We start from the raw sequence: 14,313 nt of genomic DNA, 5'->3' as shown, positions 1-14,313 counted from the left end.
TCTTTATTAAAACATTAAAATAGAATTACCATACAATCCAGCAATCATACTTCTAGGCATATACCCAAAATGACTGAAAGCAAGTCTTGAAGAAATTTGTACACCCAAATTCATAGCACCATTGTTCAAAAAAGTCAAAAGATGAAAGCAACCCAACTGACCATGGATGCATGAATGAGTAAACAAAATGTGATATGTACACTCAAGGGCATATTCAGTTCAATTCAGTCGCTCAGTCGTGTCCGACTCTTTGCGACCCCATGAATTGCAGCACACCAGGCCTCCCTGTCCATCACCAACTCCCAGAGTTCACCCAAACCCATGTGCATCACGTCGGTGATGCCATCCAGCCATCTCATCCTCTGTCGTCCCCTTCTCCTCCTGCCCCCAGTCCCTCCCAGCATCAGGGTCTTTTCCAATGAGTCAACTCTTCGCATGAGGTGGCCAAAGTATTGGAGTTTCAGCCTCAGCATCAGTCCTTCCAATGAACACCTAGGATTGGTCTCCTTTAGAATGGACTGGCTGGATCTCCTTGCAGTCCAAGGGACTCTTAAGAATCTCTCCAACACCACAGTTCAAAAGCATCAATTCTTTGGCACTCAGCTTTCTTCACAGTCCAACTCTCACATCCATACATAACCACTGGAAAAACCATAGCCTTGACTAGACAGACCTTTGTTGGCAAAGTAATGTCTCTGGTTTTCAATATGCTCTCTAGGTTGGTCATAACTTCTCTTCCAAGGAGCAAGCATCTTTTAATTTCATGGCTGCAGTCACCATCTGTAGTGATTTTGAAACCCCCCAAAATAAAGTCTGACACTGTTCCCACTGTTTCCAATCTATTTCCCATGAAGTGATAGGACCAGATGCCATGATCTTAGTTTTCTGAATGTTGAGCTTTAAGCCAACTTTTTCACTCTCCTCTTTCACGTTCATCAAGAGGCTTTTTAGTTCCTCTTCACTTTTTGCCATAGGGTGGTATTATCTGCTTATCTGAGGTTATTGATATTTCTCCCGGCAATCTTGATTCCAGCTTGTGCTTTTTCCAGCCCAGCGTTTCTCCTGATGTACTCTGCATATAAGTTAAATAAGCAGGGTGACAATATACGGCCTTGACATACTCCTTTTCCTATTTGGAAACAGTCTGTTGTTCCATGTCCAGTTCTAACTGTTGCTTCCTGACCTGCATACAGGTTTCTCAAGAGGCAAGTAAGGTGGGCTGGTATTCCCATCTCTTTCAGAATTTTCCACAGTTTATTGTGATTCACATAGTCAAAGGCTTTGGCGTAGTCAATAAAGCAGAAGTAGATGTTTTTCTGGAACTCTTTTGCTTTTTCCATGATCCAGCAGATGTTGGCAATTTGATCTCTGGTTCCTCTGCCTTTTCTAAAACCAGCTTGAACATCTGGAAATTCATGGTTCACATATTGCTGAAGCCTAGCTTGGAGAATTTTGAGCATTATTTTACTAGCGTGTGAGATGAGTGCAATTGTGCAGTAGTTTGAGCATTCTTTGGCATTGCCTCTCTTTGGGACTGGAACGAAAACTGATCTTTTCCAGTCCTGTGGCCACTGCTGAGTTTTCCAAATTTGCTCACATATTGAGTGCAACACTTTCACAGCATCATCTTTCAGGATTTGAAATAGCTCAACTGGAATTCCATCACCTCCACTAGCTTTGTTCATAGTGATGCTTTCCAAGGCCCATTTGACTTCACATTCCAGGATGTCTGGCTCTAGGTGAGTGATCACACCATCGTGATTATCTGGGTCGTGATGCTCTTTTTTGTACAGTTCTTCTGTGTATTCTTGCCACCTCTTCTTAATATCTTCTGCTTCTGTTAGGTCCATACCATTTCTGTCTTTTATCGAGCCCATCTTTGCATGAAATCTCAAAAACGACAGAATGATCTCTGTTCGTTTCCAAGGCAAACCATTCAATATCACGGTGATCCAAGCCTATGCTCCAACCAGTAACGCTGAAGAAGCTGAAGTTGAATGGTTCTGTGAAGACCTATAAGACCTTTTAGAACTAACACCTAAAAAAGATGTCCTTTTCATTACAGAGGACTGGAATGCAAAAGTAGGAAGTCAAGAAACACCTGGAGTAATGGGCAAATTTGGCCTTGGAATACGGAATGAAGCAGGGCAAAGGCTAATAGAGTTTTGCCAAGAAAATGCACTGGTCATAGCAAACACCCTCTTCCAATAACACAAGAGAAGACTCTACACATGGACATCACCAGATGGTCAACACCGAAATCAGATTGATTCTATTCCTTGCAGCCAAAGATGGAGAGGCTCTATACAGTCAGCAAAAACAAGACCGGGAGCTGACTGTGGCTCAGATCATGAACTCCTTATTGCCAAATTCAGACTTAAATTGAAGAAAGTAGGGAAAACCACTAGACCATTCAGATATGACCTAAATCAAGGGCATGTTATCCACCTTTTAAAAAGAAATGAAACTCTGACACGTTCTACAACATGGATGAATCCTGAAGACATTGTCCTAAGTGGAATAAGTCTGGCACAAAAAGACAAATACTATCTGATTCCACTTGTGTATGACACCTAGAAGAGTGAAAGTCATAAAGCCAGGGTTAGGATATGGGAGGGGTGCCAGGGCATGGGGCAGGAGACAAGAGTGGGTAGTTACTGTTTACTTGGCACAGACTTTCAGTTTCACAAGAAGAAAAGAGTTTGGGAAATGGATGATGCAATGGTTATACAATGATGTGAATACACTTAATGCCAATGAACTGTACACTAAAAATGTTTAAAATATGTTGCATTTATTTTACTACCAAAAAATGTGCAGGTGAATGAATTACACCCTCCAGATGGTCTGATTCAGGAAATTATGAGTAGAGCCCCTCACATCCCTCTCACAGTCTTCACAGAGAAGCCAAAATAAATTGAGATTTCCTTAGGTGAAAGGAAGTAGGATGGAGACTTCCCTGGTGGTCCAGTGTCTAGGATTTCAAGCTCCCAGTGTCTGGGGTCCAGGTCTAATTCCTCGTCAGGGGACTAGATCCCACATACCACAACTAAAGATTACGTGCCACAGAGAAGATCAAAGATCCTGCACGCCACAACTCAGACCTGGCACAGCCAAATAAATAAAACTAAACATTAAAAACAGAGAAGGAAGTGAGATGGAAGAAGCAATAGTGGAATGAAATAGAAATAAATTAAAAACCAAATCTTGATTACTTTCAATTCTACTGAATGCTAATCTTTCCAGATGCCTTCAGAGAAATCTTGACTTTATATTTTAGAAATTATTCTCACCTGTAGTGGGCAAGATACCAAACCCTTTACCAACGTAGTTATAATTTCAGAGAGATGCAATGGTTTTCATTTTAACTTCCCTTCTCTAACTATTCCATTTTTCCTTTTTCTGATTATTGCAGCTTGATTTTCTTGTGTTTCATTTTAAATAAATAAAGTTTAACTCCTCAAACCTTTCTTAAAGCCTAATGTCTAGAAAACAGACTGTATCATTCATTCAGCCTGAGTTTATACCTGTAACTAACTTTCTTCTAATAAGAGAAACTACATTACCAGTCATCAGCTTGCCCTTAGAATTACCGTCCTCCCTACTGACTACAGCAATCTTCAGTATCACTTAACAAATGTGTCAAGTGGATGCTTGTCAGAGATAATGGAAATTTTACCAAAATACCATGGAGATGTGGCCCCAACTTTTAAGGAAACAGAGTTGAGTTCACTCAGACTCATGAATGTAAAGTATAAAAATAATGCACATTTTCAATAGTTTTTTGAAAGACATTTGCCTATTAATCTTTTTAATTCCCTTTTTATCCCTACTCAGAACATCCATCTAGTATATAATTGGTTCATAGTAGGCATACAGTAAATATTTGTTGATAATCAAACATGGGGCATATTCAACCAGAAAAAAACTATATGGTATTTAAGAGACACTTTTCTCACACATGAAAATCAATAGGTCTTCTAACATAGAAGTTAAACATTAAACTTAAAATACTTAGATTATGGTATAAGAATGCTACAATTGTTTTAGATTTCACAGAGACCCATTCTTCCTGCCCAGTTAATAATACCTTAGATGGGCAGAGCCTAAGTTGGCCTAGGTTGGCTACCAGATCAAAATTTGAAATTGTGTTAAACTTTTTTTAATGCTTTCTTTGAGAAAAATGGTTTGCTGACTTTGCTGAGTCCACATCTTGTTCTGCTCAGCTAGAGAAGGCATTTTGGTGTAGGAAAATCCAATTCCTTAACTGACATATCTTTGTGGTCGACAGAAATAGCTATGCCTGCACTTTCAGAGATAGCAATGGCCACTCCTCATTTAACATTTAATACTACCTTTGTTACCAATAAATTATCTAATCTGTAGATGGAGCTCTCATATAGCTACATTTAGCTTTAAAGAGGGAATCTATCTTATTGGTTTTAACTCTGCATGGAAACTTCTTTGTTGCTATTTTACTTACTTAATTTACTTAATTTACAATCAAGTAAATAAATTAGAAAGAATAAAATAGTCAAAGAATTATCTATTCATGGCTTTTTAAAGTTGTCTATAGTGAGTTGTAAGGTTGTAGTTAACTCATTTAAAAGAATTATCTTTCTCTACAAAACCATTTTCAAATAGATAGTGCTTGTCCTTGTTGTTGTTATACTGAGTGCAATTCAGTGAGCTGCACGGCAAAATATGTATTATGTAAATAAACGGGATTCACTTAATATTAAAAGAGTGAAGGAGAAACAAAAACTTTTTCAGACAAAAAAAAAAAAAAGAGAATTATCAACTCAGTAAACATCTATCTGCCCCTCTCTTTGTCCTAAAATTGTCCAAGTGACTCTCAACCTTATACCTCTAAATTCACTCCTAGAAAATAAAAACACCTAATATTTACTGGTTTTACTAGGTACCATCAGCACCTCACATGTACTGCTTAATCACTTTAACAACTCCAGGAGTAGGCACTATGGTCATTGTAAATTTAGAGAGGAAGAAACTAAGGATCAAAGCAGATAATTTAGGATGCCTAACATAATACAGCTACTAAGTGATGAAGCCAGGAGTCGGAGTCACATGCCAAGCCACTAGACTCTATTGTCATCCACACAAAAACACTGAGTAGAGCCTGCCTAGCAGTAAACTGGGAGAAGGAAATGGCAACCCACTCCAGTATTCTTGCCTGGAGAATCCGTGGACAGAGGAGCCTGGTGGGCTGCCATCTATGGGGTCGCACAGAGTCGGACACAACTGAAGTGACTTAGCAGCAGCAGTAGACCATCTCTAATAGGAATCTATTATCTGCTTAGTGCTTGCTTGAACATATGTCAGATTTACTAAGTATAACGTTGCTCTTTCATGTCCATGTTTTTGCAGAAATGAACAAGTTATAATTTAGTCTCATTTCAGAGACCAAATTTGCCACTTTAAAAAACTGTAGTATAAACAGGGTCCTTTTGTCTTTGTCCACAGGCTTCACCTGAGCAATAAAGCCAACAATCATGGGTCCTTATTGCCTCACTTACATAATAAGAATCATCTTTTTTTCCCCCATGTGGGCCATCTCAGTTTTATTTCCCATCTCTGAGCCACAAAACACATTAATTCTCAAATATGCTTACTCAGGGCCTCTATCTACAGTCCTTACACAGACAAAACTATAATGGGAAGCCTGAATAATTAGTTCCTCCAGCATCAGACTGAGGGATTTGTTTTGTTCATTTATTTATTTTAAAGAAAACTTCTGGGATATGGATTCAAATGAGACCACAGGATTAGTAAGAGTCAAATCTTACCTTTTTAATCCAGACTGACCACTACAGATGGCCAAGAAACAATGTGAAGACCTAGTACATCCTGTGAATGCTTCCCAAAATGTTAAATAAGAATGACAAGATCCACAACCACTCATGCCTAGAGCCTGTGTCCTGCAACAAGAGAAGCCACCACAATGAGAAACCCTTGCACTGCAACGAAGAGTAGCCCCTACTCTGTGCAACTAGAGAAAGTCCATGCAAAGCAACAAAGACCCAGTGCAGCCAAAAACAAATAATTAAAACCAAAACAAACAAACAGAAAACCCCCCAAACCCTCTTCTCTGAAAACCACCAGGGATCTGAGTTCTTCTGAGTATGAGTTGACTATTCTTCCTTCTTGGCCCAAGCAATAAACCCTTCTCTGTTCCCAAAAAAAAAAAAGAATGACAAAATCATAAAAAACCAACAATCTTATCTGCATATGTATATGGTATGAGTAGACAGAAAAATCAAAGTATTTCAGAAGCACAGCATTAACAAGAAAAGATTCCTCACTAGTAAAGCCAACTCAATGGAGGTTCTTAGTACCTAAGTAATGCAACTGCTTTGCAAATAGATACCCAGAATAGTGTTAGAGACCAAAAAGTGACATCAACATGAAAACAGTAGATGTAATGGATGCCGTGTCGTGTTGCCCAGACCTGTCTTCCGGTCTAAGGACTTTATTTTCCTAGATGCTAGGAGTGCTGTCACTAGATAACCCTCAGCTGTCAGTCCCCTCGAGAACTTGCTCTTGGCCACAGAGTGCCCTCTCTCTTAGGTGACCAGCTTGCATCTGATGTCTGCCTGATGTGGGAGTATGAAAGCCCCACCTCATCACCACAAAGGGAGTCAACTCTAAAGGGCCTTCCCAGCTCTTCTGAGAAGCTCTCCAGGGCCTGAGCTGAGGCCTTTGTGGAGGTTGAGCTCACTTTTCACTCTGCCTAATCCTGCCTCCTTCCCTTCCACAAATGTCAATCCCAAGAGTGATCCCTGATACATGCTCTGCATGCCAACCTTCGTCTCTAAGTCTACTTCTCAGGGAACCCAAATTTGAATACTAGAGAAATTAAATTCTTTGTTTCTAATGTGTTATTAAAATATAAATATTACCTTATAAGGAAATATGTTTTTAACTAGCATTTAAGAATACTATAATGTATTGTTTAGGCATTTAAAAATCACTTTTCTCATGGATATAGGTTAGGTTGCTTCATTTACTGTGATAGAAAAACAATCAGGAGGATAGAATACAAAACTGTCGAGTCCCCACATGCAGGAAATTATACTGAGGATTGGAATAAGAAGTACAAAGGAGAGAGAGAAATTAGGAGTCTGCTGGTCCCATTGGAACCTAGTGGGAAAGTTTTTTGTTAAGGCCTAAAGCCATCCGGCTTTCTATAAGACTGATTCCCTCCACGGACTCTGTCAAAGCCATGATGGCATGGTGAAGAAAATTTAGTATGACCATCATTTGCCTTTCCTCTATTCTTAGTCGCTTATCTTGGTCTGGTGTCTCAGAAAATGTTCCTTCTTTATTCTTTTACTAGCCAAATGTTGAAAGCATTTGAATTCTGGTAGAGAATTCAATAGAAGGTGAAAAGCTTTCAACGTAGAGACATGAATCTGAGTTGCCAATAGAAGAGTTTCAAACACCTTGACTAGAGGAAGGAAGGAAATATAAGGCAGATAGTCTGCTTTAGGCTAAGCCATATACCCTCCTAAAACACCTTTGATAGAGTCTTTAACTAGTTATACCTCATGCTGTGATTATTCATCTACCTCACAGTGGCAGCTTGGTAGTACAGGCTACTTCACTATCAGTTTGAATTTCAAGCCTAGATTTAACAATTCATTCAACAGATAATTACTGAGAACCTAGCAGTAATAAACAAAGCAGACAAGTCACCTGTCTTCTATTAGGGAGAGACAGAAATAAACAAAAACAAAATTTCAGATCATAATAAAAGCTAAGAAGAGACTAAAGCAAGGTTAAAAGATGGAGAACCACTAGGAGTAAGGATGTTGACTATTTTAGCTGTGAGAAACTAGGTTAGTGAACATTCTTCTAAAGAGACAGCTTGTGAGCAGAGATCTGAACAGTAAGTATCAGGCCATGTGAAGATTTAGACCATCCAATGCAAAGGCTATATTCCACAAACAACAAAAAGGAGGTACAGCAGGAATGGAGCAAATGAAGCAGAGAGTGAGGGAGGGGTTGGATAGCAGGAAAGGTCAGATCACAAAGAACACTGAGGGCTAGACCGAAGAGTTTGAATTTTGTTCTAAATGTAATAGGAAATGGTCTTCCCTGGTGGTCCAGGGGCTAAGAATCCACCCTCCCAATGCAGGGTTCCCAGGTTCGATCCCTGGTCAGGGAACTAGATCCCACATGCCGCAACTAAGAGTTCACAAACCACAACTAACAAACCGGCACAGCCAAATAAATAAATAAACATTTGTTTGTTTAAAAAAATAAATAAATGTAATAGGAAGCCACTGGACAGATTTTTAAATAGGAAGACGTACGACATGATGTAAGTTTTTGAAGAGCCCTCTAAGGGCTGTTGAGCTATGAAACTGCAAGAGTGAAGTCAGGGAGAACAGTCAGGAAGCCGTGGCTGTGGAGCAGTGCGAGTCGAGAATGGTGGTAGCAGAAGTGATGGGAACTGGTTGGGTCTAGAATGTATTTTAGAAATAAAACTGTCAGGACTTGATGATGGGTTAGATGTGGGAATGACAAAAAAGCATTTACTCACCGATACCTCCCAAGTTTTCTTTGCCAGCACAGCTGGATGAACAATGATGCCATCGACTGGGTTGGGGGATGCTGGGGAGGAATAGAATTGGAAGCCAGGAAAAATCTAAAGTCCTATTTGGACCTGTTAAATTTGAGATGTCTATACCCCAGTGGAGATCTTGAGTTGACAGTTACACATACATACCTATCAGTCAAAAGAGAAGTTGGGGCTGTAAATAAAGATCTACATGTCAACATGATAAGGATTCTCATGAATCGCATGGGACTAGGACTAAACCCAGAAGTAGAAAGAGATTTAGGACTAAGCTCTGAGGAATGCTAATATTTGGAACAAGAGTTTGTGGCACTGGAATCATCAGGAGAACTTTAAATAAGAATTAGACTTGAGGGTTCAGGATGGGGAACACATGTATACCTGTGGTGGATTCATTTTGATATTTGGCAAATCTAATACAGTTATGTAAAGTTTAAAAATAAAATAAAATTAAAAAAAAAAAAAAGAATTAGACTTGGATTCATTTCTCAAAGATTCTGATTTAATTGGTCTGGGGGTGCAGCTAGATTAAGTCTAAAGATTTAAAAGCTCCTAGTGATTCTTATGTGCAGTTAAGGTTGAGAACCATTGATTCAAATGATTGGGAATACAATGATTAGAATGGAGGGGGCCATCAGCAAGGTAGGAAGAAAACCAGTAAAGAAATGCCTTAGAAGTTAAGTGAAGGGAATGTTCCAGGAATGAAATGGTTAACTGTGTCAAATGCTAATGAGAAGTAAAATCAAAGAAGGAAGACAGGGCAAGGATGGGGTGCCCTAAAGATGAAAAGTTCTGGTGGGGTTGTGGAGTTGGAGGCCTGCCCAGCATGGATTAGACAGACTGGAGAGTGAGGCAGGAGAGACACTGTTGCTCCCTGTGTCTGCTTTGCCCCACCCAAGTCCTGGGCTCAGATCCAGAGACCCTGGCTGCCCCTTGTCCAGAAGCTTGTGTATCCAGTGTCCATCAAATAATACCATCTCAACTACTTGCTCACACAGCCAGTCAACACTGACTCCACAAACTCATTCAATACCTAATGAGCACTTACATGTGCTAGTTATTGTTAGGCAGAGGGGACAGAGAGTAAAATAAGATATGCTTCTTGCTCCCATGGAATTTTCAGTCCATTGAGGAAGCAAGTCACAAGTAATGGCAACAAAGTAGTCATCTTGATTCTACATCCACAATGTCTATCTTCATTCCTGTTTCCACTAATCTAGTTTAGGCCTTGAAAATGAATAATAGTGTCCTAACCAGTTTCTGTATATACAGTCTCTCCCTTCTTGCTAATATAGTTTAAACCTTGCTGCCAAATCCCTTTTCCTAAAGCACAACTCTGTTTATATCATTCATTAATTGTGGAAGCAGACATTTAGCACCTACTAAATACAAAAAGAATCTGCCTGCCAATGCAGGAGATATAAGACAGGGTTCGATTGTTGGGTCGGGAAGATCTCCTGGAAGAGGACATGGCAACCTACTCCAATGTTCTTGCCTGGAGAATCCCATGGACAGAAGAGCCTGGTGGGCTACAGTCCATAGGGTCACAAAGAGTCAGACATAACTAAAACAACTTAGTACACACACAAAGCACAACTCTCTTCATGTCATTCATTAATTGTGAAAGTATACATTTAGCGCTTACTAAACACAAAAAGAAATTCAGTTTCCCCTCCTATGATGTTAGGGTCACTTTCTAGTTCCAAAATCCTGATTCTGTAATCTCAATCAGCAGTAACCACAACAGTTACCTGGTCTATGCATGAATCTCCTTTATGAATCTCTATAAATCAGAAGAGGATAATGATAAACTGGATAAAAGTACATCCAATTGGTACTTAAACCTCTGAGGATGGAAAATTCACTTTTGAAAGAGTTCAAAACATGTTCAAGAAGTTTCCATTTTTATGAAGTTCTTCCTTCATAATGCTTCTTGCTTACTCATTAGAATGCAGGCTTCTTGGCTTGCATTCAAGGTCTGCTATTATTTGACCTTGAGGCATTCCAGTCCTAGTTTCTTATGTTTTCCTTCTGTTTCCTTCCCTGAATGTGCTTCCACACTACCACACTATCCCTCTATCCCCTCATATCCAAATACTTCAAGACAGAGCTCAAGTGACACCTTCTCTGTAAAACCACCAAGTCCCCCAGGAGACCATCACTCCCTCACCTGAGACCCCCTCACGCTTCTTCTTACCTTCCTCTTGGGTTCCCTCCCTTGGTGATTAGGGCATGCATCCTATTTTCCACGCCTCAGTGAAAGGTCCAGGAGAGCCAGGCCCGTCTCTTGAGAACCTCTGTCTCCTGCACAGGGCATGGCACAGTGCCTTGAAAGCTTCTTCAGACACCTGTGGAGTAAATACAGCATCAATTCTCTGGATCCATTTCCCATTCTAAGAGAGAAGCTATATCAGCTTTCCTAGACTCTACTATTTTGATGGCCAAATTTAAAGTAAGTATTACTTATTGCATGCCTGAAATTGTGGGCACATTTGGGGGGCAGAGGTCAAGACAATACAACACATGAAAGAATTATAAACAAAATAAAATGTTAATTGTAAGCAAGGGAAAACAACAAAGGAATGCATGGAGGGAGGAGATAAACTTGGTCAAGAGATGCCATGGAAGGTTAAGAGGAAGAGAAGTTCCTTGAACTTGCCTTTGAATCTCCATATAAAGAGACTCCTTAGGTCTTGGGCATTTTAAGCCTGAAACAAAGGCTGAGTCAGGGACACTAGAGGGAGCCAAGGCCTGCAGACTGGCGAGAAAGTTTCCAGGGTGTTAGCCTTGGGTTCACAGATTCGACAACATTTGCTTAGTAGATTGAGAAGGATATTCTTTATCATACATTCAAATGCTTCCACAGGACAATTTCTAAAAGGAAAATTATTTTGAGTCTCTTTTCAGTTTTTTACTAATGTTAAACCTCTTTTGAGGAGATCAATATTAAGTACTTATGTCTGTATATTTTATGTCCTCTTTGTCCATGAATATCTCCTGAATCTTAACCGTGAGCTGGTGTGGTTTCTTGGAGCTGGGAGTAGACAAAGACCAGTGAAACCCTGTCCAGTGACTTGGCCTGAAGCTGGGTGGTCTGTGACCAGTGGTTCCCAGGGCGGTCACATTGTCAGGCCAGGTGACCAGAGGTTGCTGCCCTTATATGTTCAAATATGAGGACTTTGTGGCAGATTACAGCAAAGAAGTCACCCCTCTAGCCTTTTCTCTCAGTCTAGATCCACAGAGAGCCCTAAGCAGGAGTGTTTAAAAGGACCTGGAAGTTTTGAGGCAACTGTGTGAGCTCAGTATGGCCAGCATCAGCACTGCCCATGTCTGCCTGACAGACAAACGGATGAGAAAACAGAGGCCCCCATCCATGGGCATAAGAACGAGGTATAGTTGGAAGAAGGAAAAAAGAAAATCGAGTACAGCCCTGATGTACTGTCCTACCTCAGACAGAGTGACATGAGACAGTGTGAAACCCATAGCTACCAAAGGATAGGAACTGAATCATAGTTTTGCCATATATAAATGTTCATTTAAACTAAATTTTGGGACAGAGGAGCTTAAAAATGTAAAAGGTAAAAAGGATATCATACCTCTAAAGCAACAGTGACTTAAAGCTCACCCAAGCCAAAGGGACAAGAGGCCTTACAGCCAAGAGAGAGCACTTTAGGTACCCTGGCTTGGACCATCTTCCCACAGTACCTACCCCTAGTGCCACCAGACGGAAATGCAAACAATCAGAAACCAATCAGTAGGAAGTCAACCCTGAATAGTCATTGTAAGGACTGATGCTGAAGCTCCAATACTTCGGCCACCTGATGTGAAGAGTCGACTCATTGGATAAGACCCTGATGCTGGGAAAGGTTGAGGGCAGGAGGAGAAGGGGACGACAGAGGATGAGATGGTTGGATGGCATTACTGACTCAATGGACATGAGTTTGAGCAAACTCTGGGAGATAGTGAAAGACAGGGAAGCCTGGCATGCTGCAGTCCATGGGGTCACAAAGAGTCGACAAGGCTCAGCAAGTGAGCAACAATAATAACAAGGCAGGAGGGCCTCACCAGCTGCTGGAGGGCCCAAGAGGCTGCCTTTTCCTCCAGATGCCACTTTCAGAGCTCCCCTTGACATGGCCGTCAGAAGCTAGAAGTCAAGTTGAAGGTGGGAGGCTGAAAATCCAGGCCTAGAGGGAGGAATGGAGGGGAACTTGTGAGGCAGGCTGTTAGGCTAAGACAAGAGAAGCACCTTACCTGCATTTGTCTGTTCCGTTCCCCTTGCTGCTGTCTTGGTATCCTGATGCTGTCCCTCTCCCCTTAAATCCAAAGGGAACAAGCAACAGGAGACACAAGAAAGCAAGCAGACCTGGAGAGACTGCTTTGGCCACTGGACAAGCCCAGTGTAGGGGAGCCGGGTGAGCAGAAGCTCCGGGTGCTACGCCTGTGGGTGGGGAAGGCGGAACTGAATCGCCGGCAGGGTTGAGGGAAAGGACACTTCTGTGCAGGTGGGAGGGTCGTGCGGAGCCATCTGAAGGCAGAGCTGGGGGCAAGCAGTGGAGGGGGCAGGGGGACTCACCGGGGAAAGCTTGGAAGCTCTGGGCCTGTCGGGTCTGAGTTCGCTCAGCCACCCACTGCTTTTCCCAGAAACAGGACCCAGCCTGGCTTCCCTCGCGGAAGAGCAGACCCTGGGGCGGAGCGCCGGCAGAATAGGAGCTGAGAGAGAAGCCCGCATCTGTCTCCGGGGCGCGATGTGAACCTTATGATGACCCGCCAAGCCCTGAGGGGAGAGGCTAACGCGCAGCACATGTGGGCCGAGGCGCTGCACGCAGCTGGGCCTCGGTCTAGGGTTCCGGGGCTGAGCCCACCCTCGAGGCTCAGAGCCCACCTCCGTCCATGGGAGTCTCCAGGCAAGAATACTGGAGTGGGTTGCCATACCATTCTCCAGGGCATCTTCTCCACCCAGGGATCAAACCCGGGTCTCCCTCATTGAAGGCTTGTTTACAGTCTTAGCCACCAGAGAAGCCCCAGAAGGAGTAAATAGAACTGAGAAGAGGAGAGAGGCAGCGCTCTTTGGGTGTGGAGAGCTGGGTGACCACATCAAGAGGAACTCTGAGCTCTGAGTCTGGTGCACAGGCATGCTCTTCCTCAGCAGACCCCCAGAAGGTTGGGCGTGGAGGGCAGCCACAGTCACACCTGTCCCAGCGGACTCCCGTGGCTGGTGTTGACTTGGATGTAAAGCTTGGTGAAGGCCACGGCATACTCCCACTTGGATGCCCCTTCCCGGTTCCTGCAGAGCACATCCTTCCACATGGAATTCAGCTGCCACCTTTTTCATAAACCCACCTGGAGTCCCTCAGAAGCCCCATTATCTCCCTCACCTGAGACCCCTCAGGCTTATTTTTACTTTCCTCTTGGGGTTCCCCCTTTGGTGATTGGGGCAAGCATCCTATTACCCATGCCTCACAGAAAGGTCCATGAGAGCCAGGCCCCTCTGTTGGGCATCTCTATCTCCTGCACAGCACCCAGCACAGGCTTGAAAGTTTCATTAGACACCTGTGAAATGGATAAAGCAGCAATTCTCTGGATCTGTGTACTATTTTGTGAAAGGAGGAAGTTATATGAACGTTTCCACAAGCTCTTATTTTCTGATCCCCAATTAGATTAAGTATTAAACACCTGCTGCACGCCTGCTACTGTAACTCTCTCATTTCAAA

At 42.2% G+C, this 14,313-nt stretch overlaps 1 protein-coding gene across 2 annotated transcripts in view; it reads right to left on the bottom strand.

Annotated features, from left to right (window-relative positions):
* The window catches only part of MNS1 (meiosis specific nuclear structural 1), a 116,132-nt gene extending 102,802 nt beyond the window's left edge, over nt 1-13,330 (bottom strand). The window contains exons 1-3 of one of the 2 annotated variants that reach the window (XM_055537873.1): nt 13,176-13,330; nt 12,668-12,786; nt 10,800-10,950 (exon numbers count right to left, since the gene is read on the bottom strand). The gene's annotated coding sequence lies outside the window, so the exon portion shown is untranslated. The remainder of the gene's footprint in view (nt 1-10,799; nt 10,951-12,667; nt 12,787-13,175) is intronic. The other variant, XM_055537874.1, reaches the window with a different exon arrangement.
* Between the last annotated feature and the right edge of the window lie 983 nt (nt 13,331-14,313).

Source organism: Bubalus kerabau, chromosome 10 (genome assembly GCF_029407905.1).
Source record: "Bubalus kerabau isolate K-KA32 ecotype Philippines breed swamp buffalo chromosome 10, PCC_UOA_SB_1v2, whole genome shotgun sequence".
Classification (NCBI taxonomy): Eukaryota; Metazoa; Chordata; class Mammalia; order Artiodactyla; family Bovidae; genus Bubalus; species Bubalus kerabau.
This window is presented reverse-complemented; position numbering and strand designations above follow the sequence as displayed.